A 25,000-nucleotide genomic window follows, 5' to 3' on the forward strand; every position below is an offset into this window, starting at 1 on the left:
CTCTCTCTCTCTTGCCTTTCAAACCCAAACACAAACATGAACAAAACGCACACACATGCATAATCTCAAAACCCACACACACACACACACACACACACACACACGCCCTCAACAGCATTAAACTTTCAAGCAGTTAGGCTAGTCTTTGATTCATTATCTCTGAAGTCATTACCAAGATCGCTCAATCAATGACGTGTTGAAGTTACTCTTGGAACAGTTAGTCCAAACGTCATCTCTTTTCTGAGGTCACAATTTAACAGTGAAATCTGCACATCACCTGTCTAATTATGCAGAGAGGAATCAGAACTACTTTACGTCTGTTCTATCTTTCTCTGTTCGGAAGAAGAGAGAATGACTGTTCTATTGTCCGAGCAACTTCGGAAATCTCTGCCATCTCGGAGAACAAAAGAAGTGCACCCATAGTACGAAAAAGAGAAAGTCTCCCATTCACTCGGATGTTAACACTTTCGGCCGGAGACTTTTCCTCTCCTAATACCCGGATTCCTTTACGAAACGTCCTCCGGGAATCCTGACACTGATCCTTCCTTAATAAGGAGATTCCCATTTAATGGCAAGGTCATCACAGAAGAATAAGTCTAATTAAGTCAAAATTAAGTCATGGACTCCACCTTACAAGATTCGCGTCATGTCCCCTCGAGTGACTAATGTTTCTCGGTTAATATGAGAAACAATCGCGCTCGCCCCCCGAAGAAACATTCGTCTTCAGGTTAACGTTAAGCCCTTGATCTCGTTAAGATCCGAGGGGGAGTCTTAAGTCTTAAATCCCATAAAGAGGGGAAACAAAGAGGGGAAATAAAGAGGGGAAACAGCTGTCTGACGCGAGGAGAGGAGAGGGAACGAGGCACAATGGATGCTTGAAGATCCTCGATGTCATCCGTCTAAGACCTCGAGTTAATCTTTTACATTATTGGAGGTTCTCCTTTTAAAGACTCGAGAGGATTTGTTCTCCTTTTGAGGGCGTATGGGAAGCTGCGATTCTCTTCTCTGCATATTCACGAATTTGTATTTTCTATTTTATTTTATTTATTTATTTATTTATTTATTTTTTTTAAGAACACATATTTACTTGGAGCCGGAAGCAACTCGTGGAGGTGGTTAATCTTCCTTTCCGACATAGCTAACAACATATTTTGTTACTGTTGTGTAGGTGAATACATACTTATATTTATATACGCATATATATATATATATACATATATATATGTATATATATATATATATATATATATGTATATATATATATATATATATATACATACATATAATTATATATTTATAATCCAAGAACATATATATATATATATATAAAATCCGTTAGCGTAATGCATGAAACTGTACACGCTATGAAAATGAAATGTTATTATGCAAATCATTTAAAACGAGATCATCTCTCTCTCAGATATTAATTATGTACAGACAGACATAAACAGTGATATATATACATACATACATAATTATTATCTTTGTAACCTAAGAACATCAAAAGAGAAAACAAAGTAATCTTTAGGCATTTGCATGAAAACTCACTTGAAAGAAAAAGAAATGTCCAAATCATTTTCTCTCTCTCTCATCTGTCTCTCAGGCAGCTTCAGACAGACAGACAAACAGACAGACAGACAATTTGTTCTTGGTAATACCTTTACATCTTTAAGACTGAAACAAAATTAATTCAGGCATTCTAACTCAGGAGGAAAAAAGATCGGGTTATAAAGAGGAGAACTCTCATTATAACAAGTCTTTCTCAAATGAACAAAAAAACTTAGCTTTTCAGACACAAATGAGAAGAAGATCTGAACCTTGGAAAGATTGCACTTCAGGAAGGAGGAAAAAAAGTCAACGGTCGGATTATAACGAGGAGAAGACGTCATTATAACAAGTATTTTCAAAATGAACAAAAAAAAAATACTAACAAAGACACAAAATGGAATTTATCAGGATCACAGATGTGTGTGAAAAAATATATATATACTGTATATTTATATATACATTATATATATATATATATATATATATATATATATATATATATATATATATATATATATATGTATATATATGTGTGTGTGTGTGTGTGTGTGTGTGTATGTATATTTTCGTGCCCTATATAAACAAACCGTAAGGTCATGGAGTGCAAGGATAAAATTCCCTTATGTTAATATCTGCAATTATGATTTATCCGTCATAAAAAAAGAAAATATCGATAGTATTCTAGTCATTACCTGTAGTCCTTAGCATCCGCAGATGATTATGAATAAACACCTTGTGTGCTTAAAACTTTGTTTATAGTTCTACTTAAATACGAACACAGCTGTAATTATAGCTTGATATCATTCACACCAAATATGCAATTTATTAGAGGCAATGGGATGAAATGGAATAAGGAGTTTAGGCCAAAGGCCAAGAATTGGGACCTATGAGGTCATTCAGCGCTACGAAGTGTGAAACGTGTAACAGGAAGAAAACCTCGCAGTTGCACTACGAAATAATTGTTAGGAGAGGGTGGACAGCAAGATGGAAGAAAGCTAATATGAATGGAGGTACAGTAAAAGGAATGAAAGAGGTTGCAGCTAGGGTCCAAAGGGAAGCTGCAAAGAACCTTTAGTAATGCCTACAGTGCACCCCGTGAGGCGCACTGACGGCACAACCCCACTACGGGAATTAGCAAGGCAGCGGAAGCTATAGGGTCTCGCATTCCCTCGCAGCTCGGCGGAGGCAGACAGGAATCCATTTGGATCTAAAATGGAAAATTCCAGTAATGACATTCGCTTGAAATATTCACGACGACGTCAATCGCATTGATCGAGTGAAGTCTTGCTGATTACTAAAAGGTCGAGGTTGCCAATGAGTATCATATCGACGAAAAATTGTTTAAAATTCTTTAAAACTGGAATAGAGCTTCAGAACCTATTGGAATCTTCGTAACTTTCATTTACTTGTATTTTAATATTTTATTTATATTTCTGTTTATTTATTATTTTGTTTAAAAATTCATCTGTTTTTTTCTATTAACAGAGCTTCCCTTTCTGTATTTCCCATTACCTTCTGTTAATTCTTTCTAACGAACACCATATCCTTTGGAAGCTTGAATTTCGAGTCAATGGCCCCTGCGGGCATTTTCCATATGAATATGGTACATCTATTATGAAAATTGTGATAAAATTATCTGCATTAAATTTGCAGACGAGTTTTCTGTGCAGCCGCTACAGCGTATAATCGACGAGGCCCACGAAACTTTACCCATAGCCAGAAGCACGGTTATGGGTAACTTTAACCTTGAATAAGATTTAAAAAAAAAAAAAAAAAACTACTGAGACTTGAGGGCTGCAATTTGGTATGTCTGATGATTGGAGGGTGGATGATCAACGTACCTATTTGCAGCCGTCTAGCCTCAGCAGTTTTTAAGATCTGAGGGCGGACAGAAAAAAGTGCGAACAGAATAAAGTGCGGACGGACAGACAAAGCCGGCACAATAGTTTTCTTTTGCAGAAAACTAAAAATCAGCAAAAGTAAAAGCCCAGATTCAGTGGCAATCCTCTGACGATATTCAAGCAACTTGTTTAACATCATAACTTTACAGCGTGAAGGAACATTACAAAAACATTGCAAAGAGTAAACCGAATCACGATCTTTACGAGAATTATGTTAATCATTTAGTTAATGTGGTGTATGATAAATTATTGCTTTATCAAGCGATTAGAAAATTGGTTAAAGACGAACGATATAATCTGTTATGAATAAGTGATTTATTTCTAATTCCATTCAATATGATTACAGTTCATACGAAAAATTGCAAAATAACGAAGAAACATTACAAAAACATTGCAAAGAATCAGCACCAAACACCCAAGGAGGGGAAAAGGATGCCCATTCTCTTCAATGGCAAACACAAAAAGTCATTTTCGTTTTCCTAAAAGTTCAATTCTCCCACTTATACTGTACAAAACAAAACACAAAACCAGACCATTTCACAAACTACTATTCCCTCGTAACGCGAACATTTCCAAGGATGGTCTGCAATTTCGTGAACGTCCTCGGGAATGACGGGGCAACCAAAGCTCTCTCCCGCCCCCAACTCAATCCCCCCCCCAGGGCCACTCAGACCCATCCATCTCCCCCCCCTGCCAAACCAGGGCACTAGAGTTTCCCTCATTTATCCTTCGCCAGCGTAACGCCATTCTTCCACCAATCCAGTTTCAACGAATGGAGAGAGAGAGAGAGAGAGAGAGAGAGAAGTGAATCGAAGTGAGGACGTCACAAATAAGAGAGAGAGAGAGAGAGAGAGAGAGAGAGAGAGAGAGAGAGAGAGAGAGAGAGAGATCGAGAAATCGGGAGGGCGTCAGAGAGAGAGAGAGAGAGAGAGAAGTGGATAGGAGAGGGGATGACAGCGTTACAACTAAAAGGGAGGAAAGGAGAGAGAGAGAGAGAGAGAGAGAGAAGTGAATGGGACAACGTTAGAGAAAGAGAGAGAGAGAGAGAGAGAGAGAGAGAGAGAGAGAGAGAGAGAGAGAGAGAGAGAGAGTTCTCGTCCCTTCGTCACCAGATTAGGAAATAATACCTTCAGGAGAGGAATTCTACGCTGCTTTTAGACTGGCCCGGACGGCGGAAGTTAGCGCAATTGCAGCTCTCGCACAAAGACAGATCTGGCGTTGCGTCGGTCAATCATTCCGTGCTGGAATTCGTCAAAGTCATACGCGTGTAGCCTCTGTTTTCGTGGATTTCGTAAATGATTTTCCGGGCAGGGGACTTAAAGAGTCATTTTCGAAATAGTGAATATGGTTGTTTTTGGAGAGTGACCTCAAAAAAGCTGAAAAACAAGGTGAAAAACGAGCTGAAATAAGCTGGAAAAACAAGCTGAAAATAGCTGAAAACGAGCTGAAAATAGCTGAAAATTCTAGCTGAAACAAGCTGAAAATATGAAAATAGCTGAAAACAAAATTAAACAAACTGAACAACGAGTTGAAACAATCTGAAACTAGCTGAAACAAGATGAGAAATGAAAAAGCTGAAACAAAATGAGCAGAAAAAAAACAAGCTGAAAAACAAGATGAAAAAGCTGAAAAACGAGCTGAAACACTGAAAAACGAGCTGAAACAAGTTGAACAACGAGCTGAAACAATCTGAAAAACTAGCTGAAACATGATGAAAAATCGAAACTGAAAAAAGACTGAAAAACTAGCTGAAACAATCTGAAAAACGAGCTGAAAAACAAAACATTGAAAACGAGATGAAAAACTATCTGAAACAACCTGGAAAACGAGCTGAAAAACCAGCTGAAACAAGCTGAAACAATCTGAAAAAACCAATTGAACAAAACAAGCTGAAATCATCTGAAAAACGAGTTGAAACAACCTGAAAAACGAGCTGAAACAACCTGAAAAACGAGCTAAAACAAGTTAGAAACTAGCTGAAACAATCTGAAAAAACGAGTTAAACAAAACAAGCTGAAACCATCTGAAAAACGATTTGTCTAAACAAGCCTAAGGTCCACAAGCTGAAAACATTGAAATCAATACTCATTCATTCTCCTTCCGTCTCTCTCACATTTCCGTCTCATTCATTCTCCTTCCTCCTCCTCCTCCTCCTCCTCCTCCTCCTCCAGTCAAATTAAAGCAATCAAATAACAAATAATAGATAAAACAATGCATAGATTAGTTTATTTTGCTCTCACCAGCTCCCACAATTAGAACAAACAGCCAGCAATGCCAGAATCCTCGGCCAAAAACAGAAAACGAAGCGAGAGACTTCCTCCCAACTTCGGTTTCTAGTTAGAGTCGAGTCGGGTCGGGTTCGAGACTTAGTTGGAACAAATGAGCTTCTTAAACAGGAAGACGCCGCCCAACAAACTTTCCCCCAGCAGGAGGAAATCTTAATTAGGGAAACAAACAAAAGTTTGGGTTTCCCCCGATGAAGTTAGGAAGCGGGGTAGGTAAGGAAGGTTAGGAAGGCTGCTGCCTGCTGATGCCCTATGGATCATCCGGGCCGCGAGGTATGAGTCTCTCTCTCTCTCTCTCTCTGTAAAGTCCCTATAAATCTCTCTAGTATCTCATTATGCAGTTGACTTGTTCTCTCTCTCATTTGCAGTTGAATCTCTCTCTCTCTCTCTCTCTCTCTCCTATAGTATCTATTATGTTCAAAGACACACTTCATTTGCAGTTGACTTGTTCTCTCTCTCTCTCTCTCTCTCTCTCTCTCTCTCTCTGTAAGGTATTTATTAAGTTCAGAGACACACTTCACTTTCAGCATGCTAGCTCTCTCTCTCTCTCTCTCTCTCTCTCTCTCTCTCTCTCTCTCTCTCTTGTAAAGAATGTATTAAGTTCAAATGCACACTTCATTTGCAGTTTACTTGCTCTCTCTCTCTCTCTTCTAAAGTATCTATTAAGTTCAAAGACACACATCATTTCAAGGTCAACATCATTTCTCTCTCTCTCTCTCTCTCTCTCTCTCTCTCTCTCTCTCAAGAGCAAGTATGCCTTCCTAGAGTCGCATCACTCACTTGACATTCACCATAGCCATACACAGAGACGTCATCAGCGATTCCGTGTTGCAAGACAAAATTAGAATAACCGGTGCGAGTCAGGAAGACAGCGCGCGCTGGACCATTTACCCGAGGTTACTGTAGTCAGCACCTGGAAGCTGGCAAGTATCGCCAGCCGCATCCATCTACTGAGTTTTAAGAGGACAATAAAGGAAGTTCCTCGCGCGGAGGAGGAGTTGTTGTTTTTGATTAACCTGGCTTTATGCCAGCACGGGCTCTTGCTCACGGAGGAGGAATTTCACAACGTTTGCCTGATCGCGGTCATGAGCGAATATTTTTGCGGACGTGTTTGCGTTCCACAATGACGAATGACTTGAGTGGATGTTTGTGAGCTGCATTAGTCCCCAGGGTCCAAACCAGGCCACCTACTTCCTTCCATACCTTAAGACACTTAGGCCTATCACACTTGTGTTAAGGCCTGTGGTGGCTTAAGGCCTAATTGATATATTATTATTATTATTATTATTATTATTATTATTATTATTATTATTATTATTATTATTATTCAGAAGATGAACCCTATTCACATGGAACAAGCCCACAGGGGCCATTGACTTGAAATACTTGAAATTCAAGCTTCCAAAGAATGCGGTGCTCATTAGAAATTAGCCTTGTGTTTTAATAATTTACCTACATTTTTATTTTTATTTATTTGTTAATTTATCTGTTTTTCTGATAATTTATCTCCTCTTTCTGTATTTTCCATCACCTTCTGTTACTTCTTTCGAATGAACGCCATATTCTTTGGAAGCTTGAATTTCGAGTCAATGGCATCTGTGGGCTTGTTCCAAATGAATGGAGTTTATCTTCATAATAATAATAATAATAATAATAATAATAATAATAATAATAATAATAATAATAATATAAGAAGAAGAAGAAGAAGAAGAAGAAGAAGAAGAAGAAGAAGAAGATGGAGTTTATCTTCATAATAATAATAATAATAATAATAATAATAATAATAATAATAATAATAATAATAATAATAATAATAAGAAGAAGAAGAAGAAGAAGAAGAAGAAGAAGAAGAAGAAGAAGAAGAAGAAGAAGAAGAAGAAGAAGAAGAAGAAGAAATTATAACAACGGCGAGATTTAGACTTCATAGTATTAAGATTTCGTAAAAGGTAAAAAGAGACGGAGGACCACTGATTGATAGGTATGAAGAACTTGCGTTCACAAACAAGCAAATTCAATAGTCGTTTGCCATTTGAATACGGTGCGAGTTAGCGACTAGTGATTGTTTGAAAGATTCATAATTGCCAAAAACTTTCTTATTTAGTAACGGTAATATGGGATGAACATTAATACACTAGAAAATGTGATAACGAATAGCAAATAAAGATGCAAGATAAGAGAGACAATGAACAATGGAACTGAAGTAATTAAAAGGAAACAGGAAGAACAAATATGGAGGAGAAGAATCAAAGCATAAAAGACCTTGAATATGGAAGTACAAATAAATCTTAGAAGGGACAATATTGAAATGAATGACGCACAATTCACTGACGAAAGAGCTGCATAATGAACGGAATAACTTAATGAATGCATATGCACTTTCGAAGGACGAACAGGACATGGATGGATATATATAACCTTTAGGCTAAAAGCCAAGCACTGGGACCTATGAGGGCATTCAACGTTGAAAGGAATATTGAAAGTAGATAGGTCTGAAAGGTGTAACAGGAGGAAAACCTCTCAGTTGCACTATGAAACAGTTGTTAGAGAGTGTGGAAACTAAGATGGAAGATAGAGAATATCAATGGAGGTACAGTAAAAGGAGTGAGAGGGGTTGCGGCTAGGGGCCGAAGGGACCCTGCAAACAACCTTAAGTAATGCCTACATTGCACCGCGTGAGGTGCACTGATGGCACTGCCCCCCTATGAGTACAAACAGGAATTGCTAATCTTATTTGAGGAGAATTAGCCTATTATGGTCTGGCAAGTCTGATGAGAGAATATCTCCATGTAGTTGATAGAATACCAATAAATATGTACGTTTACAGAAACATGTGGACATTTAATAACATTATTCATGATCCCCAGAAATTTTTTTATTAAAAAACAATAGAGTTTCATTAAGTTACCACAGAGACAAGAGCTATGCTGAGATTTATAAACATATATAATGTTGTTCCTGTGCATAAAAACAAAGAAACAAAGTTGTTACGCTGGTACAACTCGTAAGGCCTCTGTCAAGGAGAGAGAGAGAGAGAGAGAGAGAGAGAGAGAGAGAGAGAGAGAGAGAGAGAGAGAGAGAGAGATGAGAAACAGGTTCAAAAGTCACAACTGACATAGCTAGTGTCGAAGTGCAATATGAAGATGATCTCCATCTTTCAAGTTTCCATTTACAAATGACACTAGTCACTAGGCCTAATTCTCAGGCCCCTTGTGAAAGGCAATCTTGCATTATGCGAACTCCGCTTTTTAAGTCCGGTCCCAGGCATAAACAACTCAAACATAATTAAACTTTGGATTTTCATTTCATTTATTCTAAATAAATCCTGAATGGATCAACCGTTTAAAAGGTTTAGCCTTGCCTTGTCCTTATCGCAACGTTTTCAAGTTTTTGTGTAGCACTGTAAGACGATTAGTATTTATTTATGAAAATTGACGAGGAAATTTAACGCGGAAGAGGAAACAGCATATGCTAGTGGCAAGAACTGCCTTGAATCTCTTTTCCTAAAGGCAGTTGCCTGATCTATTGGCTATTACTATTGCGTCTTTACGATAATCTGTCAAACGGTACATGGAAAAGGCTTAAGCTTCCCTATACACACACACACACACACACACACACAAGCATGCGCGCACGCACATAAAGCAGTAGTTGGACTTACATCAACTCCCACCCTCCCCCTCTGAGATCGGGGGGATGAACTTTCATCGTGTTTGGTAAAACATTAAAACCAACCCTATCGACAAATATAAATGCAAAATAAAAAATAATATTTACAAGACTGCCATTATTGCACAATGAAATTCAGTGAAATCACGGGTATCATACTTTGTACAGAACTAGGTCTAACGAAGAACTGACTTATAAGCAGACCCCTCGCCTGATGTAATATCTATTACATCTCAACTTATTTAAATCAAGCTAACGCATCTTTCACATCCGAAGCTTAACCACTTCATCTTCACCAGATCTGTAGTTTTTTTTGCAAAACTTCCAGAGGAATTTAATAAATAAATGGGGTTTTTTTGAATGCGCCAGACCATTCTGATCAAGCATTTCAAGTTCTGGTGCACACGCAAACGATGAGTACATACATGTAACGTACGTGATCGTATGCGATACTCTCCAGGGCTTAAGGATTTTCTACCTGTTCTTGTCTTTTGAGTGTCCTTGTCATTCCTTCGTTTAAAAGGCAGAACCTGGCCAGCATATTGATAACTTGACGTGGTACCTAAACCACAAGAATTGCCTAGTGGTGTCATTTGTTACTGAATCTATTTGAAGTAGGAAAATTCCACTTTTAGGCATTTTTCTCGCATTTAATTTTAATTCTATTTTTTCTTACAAACACGTTCGTCAGATTGATAAGTTGGTCTAACAGTATCCATTCTGCAAGGTCTTAATATCGCTGACTTCACCTTAATAACAGCAAAAATTATTCTTTACATTGCATTCCACTTACATTTTCGCAGGGCGCACGTGGTGAGGAATAAAAACAAAGTAAAAATATAAAAAAAGCTGGGTTCATTGAGAGAGAGAGAGAGAGAGAGAGAGAGATGCATTAGTTCTGGACAGCCCATAATGAAGAGACCGTTACTACAACTCTTCTTCCGTTCTCGTGTAACCTTTCCTTTAAAAACCAGTCGTCTTCCCGTTTCTTCCCATCGTAGCGTCTTCTCCTATCTCTGCCCTTATCTAACGTTTTCCTGTTCTATCATTCATAAATTTTTGGTTCCTATTTTTATTTTCAGAGGCCATCCCCACCTGCTAGGTCCCCAGCCCCCAACCCCCCAGGGTGGCTCACAACAGCCATCTGCTCATTCCCTACCCCCGGTATCCCCCTAGGGACAGCCACCACCTGGGGTGGTCATACTTAAGGACACACAAAATGCATAAGTGACGCAAGGCAGAATGGGGGAGATTTTGCGTTTCACAAAATCGATATTTTAACCCCGGAATACGAAAACGTTCGTGTGTGTTTCAATCACGTCACAAAATGGGAGTTCGTTACGATTCGCGTGTCCACAATTTCGGGGTCTCGGGAACCGTTTCCTTTACCTGTCGTAAGCGCGATATTCTTTGCCTATTAGATAACTTCAAAACTTTTGAAATGGAAGAAATGCATCTTTTTGCATATCTCTCGAATGGACATTTCGGCCGAGCATCCCCGAATTAAGAGTGACTTTCATACATGCAATGAGTTCCCTTCTCGCACCGAAAGTAACGTACCTGACAAGTACTGGCAAAATAATCCAACAGAGTCGGCAGACGGATTAGCTCAAGCGACCTTTCACACTCACTGCCATAGACCAACTGACACCCAGCAGCGAGCGTTGCTCGGATCTCGAAGAGTCGGCTCAGTCGGCATCGCTGCTCGCTACCCCAGTCAGCCAGATGCTGCTGTGTGCAAACGGCCAGAGCCATCTGTTGTTCAACCCTGCAACTAAGTGACAGCGACACAGATTGCCTTTTTTTAAATTTTAAATATCTGAAATTATAATAATTCGTTCTACTGATGTTAAATATCTTCGCGGACATCTTTTTCACATAATCTGCTTTCCTGTACTTCCCAGCAAACTTCAGCAAAGAATATTGCAGTATCTGCTACCCAGAATGAGGGGATTTTCCAACAAAGTTCTAATTGAAATAAAAACACAACTGTATCTTTTATCTCAAACTGAAATGCTGGAATTAAACAATCCAGCTGTAGACGACTTAAAAATAATAATATCTATTCTCTTCCATTCTTTCTTGGGATGGACAACTTGACCCAAACTTATGGCCAAGAACAGAAAATAAAACTATTCTTAAATAATAACATGAACAACAATATATGCTACAAATTCTTCAGATTCCTGTGCTATGATGTTGTCATGAAATTATACCCTTCACAAAATCAGTACCAGATTGGAAATTTTAATGCATCATCTAATCTAACCTCCCCTTTATCCTAGGGAGGTAGGGCTGTCAGTGCACCTCATGCGGTGCACTGTAGGCATTACTTAAGGTTCTTTGCGGCGTGCCTTCGGCCCTTAGCTGCAACCCCTTTCGTTCCTTTTACTGTACCTCCTTTCATATTCTCTTTCTTCCACCATACTTTCCACCATCTCCTAACAATTGATTCCTAGTGCAACTGCGAGGTTTTTCTCATGTTGCACCATTCAAACTTTTCCTGTCAATTTCCGTCTCAGAGCTGAATGACGTCATAGTCCCAGTGCTTGGCCTTTGGTCTAAATTCTATACTGAATTCAGTTCAACCCTTAATCCTACGGCACGATGTTTTGGCCTGGCAGGACGTTCGGCGCTTCGCCCCACCTCCTGGATCCCTAATGTGACACTGTCATAGCAGAACGACGTGCGCGCAACTTTTCTGCAATATTACCGGTTTGAGAGTTTTGTGAGCCGGTTACAAATAGACAAGTGTTCTTCGTATTTTTCATTGCAAGAATTCTCTCATCTAGTGCTTCTACAGTAACCTCTTGGTCGTGATAAAGTCTTTGCATTCTTTCAACATTTCGTTATATTGCTTCAGACTTATTATGGAGTGCATACGACATTCATATTTCAAATATATGCTAAAAGATGGCGTGGGTGCTTGATTTTGATGTCTAAATATATTGTCTTCGTATCAGTAACTAAGGTTCTGGAGCGTTAGTCTCATGTCTAGTGTATTTCTTTTGCTTAAACGCTGGCGATAGAAGGAGGGCAATTTGTATGATCAATAACCCTAACCTCACCTACTTCACTGGATTTCCATTTTCTCTGGGGTCGCTTTTTCGAAAAAATCATGGAAAATCCTTCCACTTTTACTGAAAAGACTATTATAACATCAACCGTCCCGCAATCTTTCTGTACAAACTCTGCAGAGATTCAAAAACTCCCTGCAAATTGGTATGTTGATCATCCACCCTCCACTCATCAAACAAACCAAATTACAGCCCTTTAACCTCAGTAGTTTTTATTCTATTTAAGGTTAAGTTAGCCATAATCGTGCTTCTGGCAACGATATAGATAGGCCACCACCAGGCTGTAGTTGAAGTTTCATGGGGCGCGGCTCAGAGACAGCATTATACCGAGACCACCGAAAGACGGATCTGTTTTCGGTGGCCTTGATTATACAATGTACAGAAAACTCGATTGCACCGAAGAAACTTGGGCGCATTTTTTACTTGTTTTAAACTGTTTTCTAAAACCCTTCATCTTCTAAGAGGTGCATCAGTCACTTTCATCTGGACTAGGGCTAAAAGCAAGCAAATTAGGTACCCTACCCTTTCGCCCTTTACATAATAAATATCATATTGGTATATACGTGAGGTTCTATGCACAAGATGCATAACCATTGTTAATGTAATTTAGTGGGAATCTTCTTTTAGTGAAGACGTTATTATCTGAGAAGATGACAAACGCAAAGAAACAATACGGCATTGAGGCTTTCAAGAAATTAATCCCTAATAAAGACAGGGCCGCCCAACCCCATGCCCGTGGGACCAAAAGTGGCCCGTTTGATTTTGAAAGTGGCCCGCTAGAGAAAATTAAGTAAAAGTGTATTTCTCTTCTTTATATCATAAATAAAAATTAGATTTACCACTTATCCCGAATAAAAGAAATATTCCTTGCAAAATCAATAACTACAAAGAAAGGTTTCATTGGCGTCTATTGTGTGTTACATCATATTTTCAAACGATGCGATTTATACATATATATATAATATATATATATATATATATATATATATATATATATATATATATATATATATGTGTGTGTGTGTTTGTATACATACATTTATGTACACACACATATATACGTACACACAGGTGGCCCGCACGACTTTTTGTTTTTTCAAGAGCGGCCCTCAGACTAAACAACTTGAACGGCCCTGACTAGTGTAACGAGCTCTCAAACACAAGTGCGCAGAGATCAATAACAATTCATTCAAAACACGTAAGGAATTATAATAACACTGAATCATATGGCGGCTCAGGAAAGGGATTAGTACATTCGATGGTCAAACGGCGCAAGGCCTAAACCTGACTGGCTTTTCAAAGGGAGGAAACAGCTGGAGAGAAGAAAATGGTTGCTCTTAAGAACGGGAAAGGTATGAATTAATTGTAGTGATCACAAAACGGTATGAGCGCTTTACCTTGGAATTATTGCGATGGGAATATTATCTAACTACAATTGCGTTCTTTATTATTATTATTATTATTATTATTATTATTATTATTATTATTATTGCAGTCATCCTATTCGACTGGGTGGTATTTATAGCGTGAGGTTCCGGGTTGCATCCCGCCTCCTTAGGAGCCCATCACTTTTCTTACTAAGTGCGCTGTTTCTAGTAGCACACTCTTCTGCATGAGTCCTGTAGCTACTTCGGCATCTAGCTTTCCCAGGTTCCTTTTCAGGGATCTTGGGATCGTGCCTAGTGTTCCTATGATTATGGGTACAATTTCCACTGGCATATCCCATATCCTTCTTGTTCCTGTTTTCAGGTCTTGATACTTATCAGTTTTTTCTCTTTCTTTCTCATCTACTCTGGTGTCCCATGGTATTGCGACATCAATGAGTGATACTTTCTTCTTGATTATTATTGTTGCTAAGTAACCAATTGGTTCTTAGCCACGTAAAATAAGTCTAATCCTTCGGGCCAGCCCTAGGAGAGCTGTTAATCAGCTCAGTGGTCTGGTAAAACTAAGGTATACTTAACTTATTATTATTATTATTATTATTATTAGTAGTAGTAGTAGTAGTAGTAGTAGTAGTAGTAGTAGTAGTAGTCAGAAGATGAACCTAGAGAAGTACCGGAAGGTAATGGGGAATGCAGACAGAAGAGAACCAAAAGGCAATTGAAAAACAAAAGTAAATTAACAAATTAATAAATAAATAGACAAAATGGAAGTAAATTATTAAGTCACTTTGCTGTTGATACCACATAATGTCGTCTTGGTAATTTAACCTAATAATTGGCTTAATATGTGATGTTTAATAATTGGCCGAATTAGGCAGTTTATCATTTTAGCAGTAACAGCGATACATCAACAATATCTCCGATGTTTTCACATTATCATTGATATCGTCGTCATTGTAAATACCCATTTTTAGTTTTCTGTACAAGAAAACTATTGTGCCGGCTTTGTCTGCCCGTCCGCACTTTATTCTGTCCGCACTTTTTCTGTCCCAAATTTTTCTGTCCGCCCTCAGATCTTAAAAACTACTGAGGCTAGAGGGCTGCAAATTGGTGTGTTGATCATCCACCCTCCAGTCATCAAACGTACCAAATTGCAGCCTCTAACCTCCGTAGTTTTTATTTTATTAAGGTTAAAGTTATCCATAATCGTGTGTCCGGCAACGATATAGAACAGGCCACCACCGGGCCGTGGCTGAAAGTTTCATGGGCCGCTGCTCATACAGCATTATACCGAGACCACATAGATCTATTTTCGATGGCCTTGATTATACGCTGGCGCATTTGTACAGAAAACTCGATTGCGCCGAAGAGACTTCTCCCATTTTTTTGTCTTTTGATTATCATCAAAACTCGTCAACAAGTACACTCCTTTCATATTATATTTGCCTCTCCTTTTCTTTAACAGAACAGAGGACAGTGGCAACACGCACCTTCCTCCTCAACTCCAAACCTAACCTGCCACCACCACCGCCGCGAGAGAAATAGAATCTAAGTTGATTTCCAGCGCCCGCGTTTTAAGAATGTTACACTTTCCAGAAAGTGAATATATATATGTATATATATATATTGCATATATATATATACATATATATATATATATATATATATATATATATATATAGATATATATATATATATATATATATATAATTATTAAAAGTCAAAACTTTAATAAGAACAAAATGAGTACATCAATGATGTACTCATTACTTTTTAAAAGAATTATTTACTACCGTGCTCCATTTTAGTCTCTGACTTCTAACGCATGGATGTTCATTTTTCCTGTGTTTAGCCCTGACTATGGGATTTCTGATACTGGAACGTTGGTAATGGTAATAAATGAATTTATAATGAGGAATACTGTATATATATATATATATATATATATATATATATATATATATATATATATATGTATGTGTGTGTGTAAGTATATGTATATATATATATATATATATATATATATATATATATATTATTTTTGAATTATTATTATTATTATTATTATTATTATTATTATTATTATTATTATTATTATTATTATTTATTCAGCAGATGGAACCTATTCATATGGAACAAGCTACTACAGGGCCATTGACTTGAAATTCAAGCTTCCAAAAATATGGTGTTCATTAGGAAGAATTAAGAGGAAGTAAAGTGAAATAGAGAAAGAAGAGACCCCACTTATCAAAAAAAAAAATAATAATGAATAGATAAATAAATAAATTAATAAAACAAAACAAAGAGAAACAGAGAGAGACAAGGTCCACCAAGATTGTCTAGTGCACCCCATAAGGAAGACAAGCAAATGAAAGGTTCATTTGGAATTAGAATATAAAAGTTTTGGCCAAAGGCCACTCACTGGGACCTATGAGGTCATTCTGAGCTGAAGGGGAAATTGACAGTAAAGGCGGTTTTAAAGGTGTAACGGGAGGAAAACCTTGCGGTTGTACTGTGAATCTTTAAACAAGGCAGCCTTGGTGTGGATGGAATATTCATCCCAGAGTAGTGGTATAAAGAGGCTTTAAATTTAAAGTAAAGAGAGTATTCTAAAGGTAGGATATGTGGACCAATAGAAGGGTTGGTTATAGGGGCTAGAGTGAACACCTGAAGAACTGAACGAAGAACATTAGTCGAAAATAACAAGAGAAATTATATCATGATAATGAACATATCCATAACCATGGTCTTTTTTCAAGGAAAGTAACATGATACACTCTCTCTCTCTCTCTCTCTCTCTCTCTCTCTCTCTCTCTCTCTCTCTAACACACACACACACACACACAATCTCTCTCTCTCTCCATTGGATTTGGTTGCCAAGGGCTTCAGTGCACTTTTACAAAAAAGATGCCATGATATTCTTCATGAAATCAAAGTCATCCAGTTCTACGTCAGGTGCTCATCACTGCACGGACGTCATTCTGTACCCTTCCCTATTTCAGTTTCTGTTGATCTTTAACCAAACCGAGATTATTTTTCATGAATAAGAAATCAGGTACCTTCCTGAATAAATTTCTTGTCCACTTTTTTCGTCCCATGGCCACGTGGACGCTATACTTTAAATTTGCAAAATTTTTAAAAGGAGGAAGAAAAAGAGATAAAATCGTGAGGTTTCCATCATCTTGAGTGACTTTGTATTTTCTTTTCTATAAATCATTTGGGTATTTCTTTTTATACTTTCAATAAAATAAAACTCGTGGCAGAGATTCTAAAGCCAGAAAAGCAACGGCATTATAATTAATGTACTGCATTTACTTTTTGGTGTTAAAGAAATCCAGAGATGCTTTATAGAACAGCTCTAGGCCTAGTTCAGTATTAATATGAGATCAAGAGAGTTACGTCTGTGTACACTCCAGTAAATGTAATTGCAAAGAAGGGGTTTTCTAATGTTCTGAGGTTTTAATCATGCATTTTTCTTTCTTTTATTTAACTTCTGAAGCCTGTTCAGAATATATCGACACGTCTAATCCTCGACATTCTGTGGTACTTGATGACTTGTCTTCCCATAGCTTAGAGTTACACAAAATCACCTTTCGCCTCTGAACGAAATTCTGGTTTATAGGAAGTCAGGAAATGCTCTTCCCGTTCTTTAGCGTTCCTAGCAACACAGTAGCCAGTTGTTCATGGAACGAATTCGATAGAAGAAGAGATTTGATCTATGGCTATAAATTGATGGACTACAGGATCTGCAGGCCACAATTAACAGTAAAGTTCAGATCGCGATAAGGATTTGCCGGAGTGTCTAATGTTACAGTAAACATGTAAAATGAGCAACTCGCATGGGAACATTTGATCCCCAACGCTAGCGGGGTCTAAGCGATGACAGGGAGGGCAGCCGATCGAGACTACAGTCTACCCCAAAGCCAAATCAAAGCCCTTCAAAAGAAGGCATCGCGTTTACCCCCATACATATGAGAAAACAAGCACGTTAAAAGAAGAAGGATAATACTAAACACGGCGAAACAGTGATTCATCGACACTGGTTGGTCGTGTTTAGTACTAGTCCCCGGGGGGTCAAATGTATTTTGCTGTGTTTAGTACTAGCCCTGGGGGCGGTCAAATGTATTTCGCTGTGTTTAGTACTATCCAGCAAATGTATTTCGCTGTGTTTAGTACCAGCCCCTGGGGTGTCAAATGTCCCTAAGTGCATTTGATCTCCCAGGGGCTAGTACTAAACACGGCGAAACACATTTGACTCCCCAGGGGCTAGCACTAAACATGGTGAAACAGTGCAGATGAATCACTGTTTCGTTGTGCTTAGTACTAGCCCTCAGGGATCAAATGCTCCTTCGCGAATTGGTCATTTCACAAACTCCCTAGGGATTTCGTGAAATCCCTGATTTCACATATTTACTGCAACATCTAAAGCCAAGCGTGACGGAGATCAGAGTTCAGAGATGGTATCAGTTCTCAGTTTCACTTCTCAAGAGAGACCGCAAAAAAATAACTGCTTCCTGGTATTCAACCATTTATCACCCGCCTTCTTCCTTTTTTTTTAATAGATGAAATACTTTGTAAAAAAAATCGTATTTAACACGTGATGTTCTTTTATAGACGCCGTAAACGTGAGCGTGACTGGGAGAAAGCTAGTTTTTTTTATAGATTTATCCAACTTACTTTTTCTAATAAGCCTGTGGCTGCTGTCAGCAGTGCAACGGATATATAGGTGGCATAGCAAGGTTTACAAAAATAAGTATGCATTTAAATTTCAATGTGGAGAGAGAGAGAGAGAGAGAGAGAGAGAACCTTAACCATAAGGACTCGCTGTAATGTACTGACTTCAGTTTATTTTGCACACCGTGTCTGTAAGGCTACATTTTCTTTTACAGTTCTGTTATATCGGCAGGACAATATTTTTTTCCTCTTAGAATTTTATTATTTAGGACCTTAAAATCAACTGAACAACTAGTTAAGTATATCTTAGTTTTACCAGACCACTGAGCTGATTAACAGCTCTCCTAGGGCTGGCCAACTTGAAGGATTAGACTTATATTTTACGTGGCTACGAACCAATTGGTTACTTAGCAACGGGACCTACACACTTATTGTGGAATCCGAACCACATTATAGCGAGAATGAATTTCTATCACCAGAAATAAATTCCTCTAACTCTTCATCAGCCGGCCGGGGAACTTAACTCCGGCCCATCGAATGACAGTTCGAAGCTCAACCGACTCAGCCAACGTAAAATCAACTGAACAACTAGTTAACCTCCTATTGTGATCCAAAGGGCAGACAGTTTCTCATGATATTTAGAACACATCCACAAAACAGTTTACTGTCCAACTTGATAGAGTTTTCAGCAAATTTTCATCTCTTCACATTTTCTGAAAATACAGGGAGTTCTTTTTAATTGAAATGAACAGCCTATGAAAAACCTCTACGCACGAAATAGATGTCCTAGTCTCGGCTCATTTATGCATGTATACATAGGTCGTAGCCAAAGGGAAAATTCCACGCCACACAGTATGCTGTTTAGAAGAGCACTGAGAATCATTATGAACTTTCAAAGGATACTGAAGTTTCATTGTGACAAGGAGAATATACTTGGGGTTATTAACGATTTGCAATTCGTTTTAATTTCTTTTCTGGTGAATTGTGGTACAAAAGTGTGGATTACAAGGCTGGTCTGAGCAGTTTAAAATTAAAATCTTAATTTCTAAAATTAGATTGCTCCGGATTTTGAAAATTTCCGTTACTTGAATATTTCGTTGCTTGTGCTGTAAGCTCATTCAGCTGGGCATAAAAGCAAGTGTATTTAAGAAAAATACTCATATGTATATACAAGGATTATACTGTATATATGTATTTAGTATCTGTGCATATATATATATATATATATATATATATATATATATATATATATATATATATATATATATATATATATATATATTATATACATACACACACACACACACACACATATATATATATATATATATATATATATATATATATATATATATATATATATATATATATATATATATATATGCAAATATTTGGGCATATTTTCTATATGTCTTATAATTTCTTTTATTGAAGTTAATGGCACTGTTCACAGATACTATCTTCTTATTGAGACTTTGAATCAGTCTATACTTCTTCTTTTTTCTCTTTAGGATTCAAGTTTCTCAGGAATAAGGAAAAATTATTCGGGATTCGTGCCACTTACTTTTTCAGTCGACGGACCGTTTCCCCACCTCACGGCGGCGTCTTCGGGACTGGATTACAATATGTAAATTTGTAATCCAGTCCTGAAGACGCCACCAATAAATGGGGAAGTGGTCCGTCGGCTAAAAAAGTAAATGGCAAGACTCTCGAATAATTTTTCCTTATTCCTAAGAAACTTGCCTAAAGAGAAAAAGAAGTATAGAACTGATTTAAAGTCTAGATAAAAAGATAGTAGCGGTGAATAATGCCATTAACTATCGATATATATATATATATATATATATATATATATATATATATATATATATATATATATATATATATATATATATATAATATAATTGTATGTGCAAGGATATATATACTGTACATATAGATGGATAGACAGACAGACAGATAAAAACTGGCCTAACCACGCCGTGGTACAAAATTCAAACAATAGCAAAGTGGAGCTCATTATTCATTTATTTAATTCCATTCACCAGCTTTACCCATTTCCTTTCTTTCTGCAGTAAAAGCAATGTGAAAAAAAAAAAAACATTTTAACACGTGATTTCCTATCAGCAGGAACTTTAAACGTGAGCATGACTTGCATTTTCTTAAATCTGCTCAACTAACTTTTCCTAATACTCTTGTGACCGAGCAGCGGCCGAGTGACATAGCAACCTTTTTAAAAATCAAAAAGTTTAAGATTAAATTTTAGGAGAGAGAGAGATAGAGACAGAGAGAGACAGAGACTTGTGTAATTTCTTAAATATAATATATATTTATATATATATATATGATATATATATATATATATATATATGTATACACACAAAAACATTACACAAATAATCAGTTTATATTAAATATAGATATATATAGAATATATATATATATATATATATATATATATATATATATATATATATATATATATATATATATATATATATATATATATATATATATATATATATATATATATATATATAACATGCAGCGTATAGTGAACTCCTTACTCTTGAGTCGAGGGGAAAAAATTATTATATTGCGTAAGGAACTCCCCAAGGAACTGATGTTATCTGAACCTTGGTATTGACACTAGAAAACAACTGTGCTATAGAAACGCAATTTTCCAAGGGGCATCGCCTGTTGTCAGTGACGGCTAAGGGCACCGGAAGTTCGAGCAGTCGCCGGGGACGCCCTCTAAAAGGAAAATAAAAAAATTGTAACACATAAAAGTCCAATTTTACACATTCCGGATGTAGAGTCAAATTTTCAAGAATCTGATTACTGAAACTTTCCATTTTGGTGATCAGGCTCTGAAAAACTATGGGCATGGGAAATTTTTAAGAAATTACGGAAACAATGTTCCTGGGAAACTGATCTTATCGTTTGTGAACGGCCTCATCTGATTAAAGAACATTTTTCCGTAAGATGCAAAAAAACTTAGTTTTTCTTGCAAAGATACATGTGAGAAATTAACTGTGCAGAAAAATTTTCCTTCTGAATTTCATTCAGAGGACATCAACAAAATTCAGTGCTTTTGTCAGATCATTTTTTTATCTTTAAGTAACTGATACTGTATTTTAAAAAAAATATTAAATAATTCGTTTTTAAGAAAATATGGAATTAAAGACAGGAAGCATGTTCGAGAATAACTGCAATCACATGAAAAATTCAGGATACCTGGAACGCCTTAAAAAGTGGTTTGAGACGTCACCGCAATTTCAGACTATTGATGATGGGATGCATATCAGAATTTGGCTTTCAGAGAAACTTCAGACACATTGTTCAGGCATGCACTGAAAAAGGAAAACGTTAAGTGCATTACTGCTGAACGTTTAAGAAGGGCAGACGGAAGTGCAGATTACATCATATGTCAGAGCCATGAATAGAAATTTATAGGAAATAGAGGAACTTGTTTGAACTTTAGAAAGTCCTGGTTCTGATCGTAGAATACGTCATGGGGCAGAATCTGATATCACCAACAGACAAGTAAAAAATGCGCCGAAGTTACTTCAGCGCAATCGAGTTTTCTGTACACCCGCTACAGCTTATAATCAAGGCCACCGAATATAGATCTATCTTTCGGTGGTCCCAGTGCAATGCTGTATGAACCGCGACCCACGAAACCTTAACCATGGCTCGGTGGTGGCCGGTCCCATATTGTTGCCAGGCGCACGATTATGGCTAACTTTAACTTTAAATAAAATAAAAACTACTGAGGAGGCTTCCTTCAGGGGCTGCAATTTGGTATGTTTGATGATTGGAAGGTGGATGATCAACATACCAATTTGCAGCCCTCTAGCCTCAGTAATTTTTAGGATCTGAGGGCGGACAGGAAAAGTACGGACAAAAAAAAAAGTGCAGACAAAGCCGGCACAATAGTTTTCTTGTACAGAAAGCTAAAAACCACCTAAAACTACAGTTTTCCAGTGATGGTGAAAGTCTTAGGCTGAGTAAATGCCAACAAAACTATCATAAATGGGTTTTGTCACCACTTAACTGATTGTTGTGCAAATGAATATGAAGAAACATTAGCTTCAGCAAAGGAACTGAATACAGAATTCGACACAGAGCCCATTTTTTTAAAGGCAAAGAACAAGCACATAAAGATGACAAGTTGAATTCTATGAATGCACTGTCAAGGTTTCCAATGCAAATGACCCAAAAGGAATATTTTTTAAAAAATAATGTGTTCCGTTCACTACTCCACACAGCTACTGATTCAGTCTCAGGCAGCTCTGAATAATGATAAAGTATCTGTAAGTGGCGGCCTTAACGCTCAGTTATACCTACGCAGTTTTGCCTACACAGTCGGCCTGTGCAGGCAAAACTGAACCCACCAACGTTCAGTTATACCTGAGCAGTTGTGGCTGTGCAGGAAAAACTGAACGATTATTATTATAGATTATTATTATTATTATTATTATTATTATTATTCTTATTATTCAGTAGATGAAACCTGTTCATATGGAACAAGCCCACAGAGTCATTGACTTGAAATTCAAGCTTCCAAAGAATATTATGGTGTTCGTTAGAAAGAAGCGAGAGGATGCAAAGGAAAGTACAGAAAGAAGACATACCACTTAATAAAAGAGAAAAAATTAAATTAATAATAGATAAATATTTAAAATGTATTAAAATGCAAGGAGAACTGCAAAAGAATGATTTCCTGGAAATGCAAACCGTTAGATTCTTCAGCAGTAATAAGTTACTAGATGTCTGCCAAATCTGTGGGATGAATTGAGAATATTAACGAAACCCACAACTTTGTCCACGTTGAGAGAGAGAGAGAGAGAGAGAGAGAGAGAGAGAGAGAGAGAGAGAGAGAGAGAGAGAGAGAAACTTAAGCTTACAAAAGCATTCATGGTCGTCTGTTCAACAGGTCAGATTAACATCACTGGCAAATTTGACCATAGAAAGTGGTAGTTTATATACTATAAACAAGGTTATTAGTAGTATTATGCTTATTTTTGCAAGTCAAAGTCGAGGTATGAGTTCAGTTAGGATATTGCATGTTATTAATATCTGTTCTTATTAGTTTTTAATTCGCTGTGTTTTCTTCTTTCATCATGAATATAGCATACCAATTTGTCATGTATCATTAATTGTCACGTAAAATTTTATATCGGTTGTATCTATAAGTCAAGACTAGTAGTATGCTGTCCATAGGTCTAAATTGTTAAATAATAATCATACTTTGTAGGACTGGAAATAGTCAACCAATATACAAAATCATTTAATGTTACTCACCTTCGTCAAAAAAAAAAAAAAACAGACGATTACAAGCAAGGCCAATTAAGACCCTTCGCTGTTAGCCTGGAAGTTCTACCTTGAATATTAATAAATGTCTTGTAGCTGCTGCAACTTCCTTTAAAGCTGGAGAGAGGGAAGTGTCAAGTCCTTCTCCCATTTGGATTTCCTGATTATCAATGGATATTTTCTCTTTTCGTTTTCTTTGTTTTCTTATTTTGAATGTCTAAAGGCATTTAGGTTTATGAGGAATCGCACAACTCATTCGCATTACAAGTTTTTAATTTTCTGTAAAAGAAAACTATTGTGACGGCTTTGTCTGTCCGTCCTCACTTTATTCTGTCTGCACTTTTTCTGTCCGACCTCAGATCTTAAAAACTACTGAGGCTAGAGGGCTGCAAATCGGCATGTTGATCATCCACCCTAGTTTCTCGTTGGGAGAGTCGGTAGAGTTCTTGGCTGCAATGGAGAATTAGAGAATTTATTTCTGTGATGATCATCCACCCTCCAATCATCAAACGTACCAATTTGCAATCCTCTAGCCTCTCTAGTAGAACTGTTAATCAGCTCAGTGGTCTGGTTTATTTAAGTTTAAAGTTCAGCAAACAATATCATTTTATTTAAAGCTTTAGCCATAATCTTGGGAACGATATAGGATAGGTCACCACCTGGCTGTGGTTAAAGTTTCATGGATCGCGGCTCATACAGCATTATACCGATCACCGACCACCGAAAGATTATTCAGTGGCCTTGATTATACGTTGGCTGCTGCAGAAAACTCGATTGCTCCGAAGAAACTTTGGAGCAATTTCTGGACCTAGATTAGGATAACTTCCTACTTATCTGAAACGCAATGTTGACACATTTAAATGACATTGTTTATGTTAGGAAAAAGTACTGGCAAGTTTTAATTCCGTCGAATGGAACAGAAATATAATACTTGATGTGAGACCACCTTTGAGAAAAAATAAGCATATAAAAATAGAAATTCAGGATAATTTCAAACTCGAAGGACATTAATAAATCAATTAATTCAGACACAAATCAAAATAAACGGCTTAACCTGAATAGAATCTTTATCCTAACAAGTGCTATATTAAATTAGGAATGTAATAAGGTATAAAGGTAACAGCTTTGGCTAAGTAGCATCAGTCACA

General features: G+C 37.2%; 1 protein-coding gene across 2 annotated transcripts in view; it reads right to left on the bottom strand.

The window, feature by feature from the left end:
- sigmar (Tumor necrosis factor alpha-induced protein 8-like protein sigmar) overlaps window positions 1-11,130 on the bottom strand; it is a 170,141-nt gene extending 159,011 nt beyond the window's left edge. Inside the window, exon 1 of one of the 2 annotated variants that reach the window (XM_067095852.1) lies at window positions 10,961-11,130. The gene's annotated coding sequence lies outside the window, so the exon portion shown is untranslated. The remainder of the gene's footprint in view (window positions 1-10,960) is intronic. The other variant, XM_067095851.1, reaches the window with a different exon arrangement.
- Window positions 11,131-25,000: the final 13,870 nt, after the last annotated feature.

This window comes from Macrobrachium rosenbergii, chromosome 52, assembly GCF_040412425.1.
Source record: "Macrobrachium rosenbergii isolate ZJJX-2024 chromosome 52, ASM4041242v1, whole genome shotgun sequence".
NCBI classification, from domain to species: Eukaryota; Metazoa; Arthropoda; class Malacostraca; order Decapoda; family Palaemonidae; genus Macrobrachium; species Macrobrachium rosenbergii.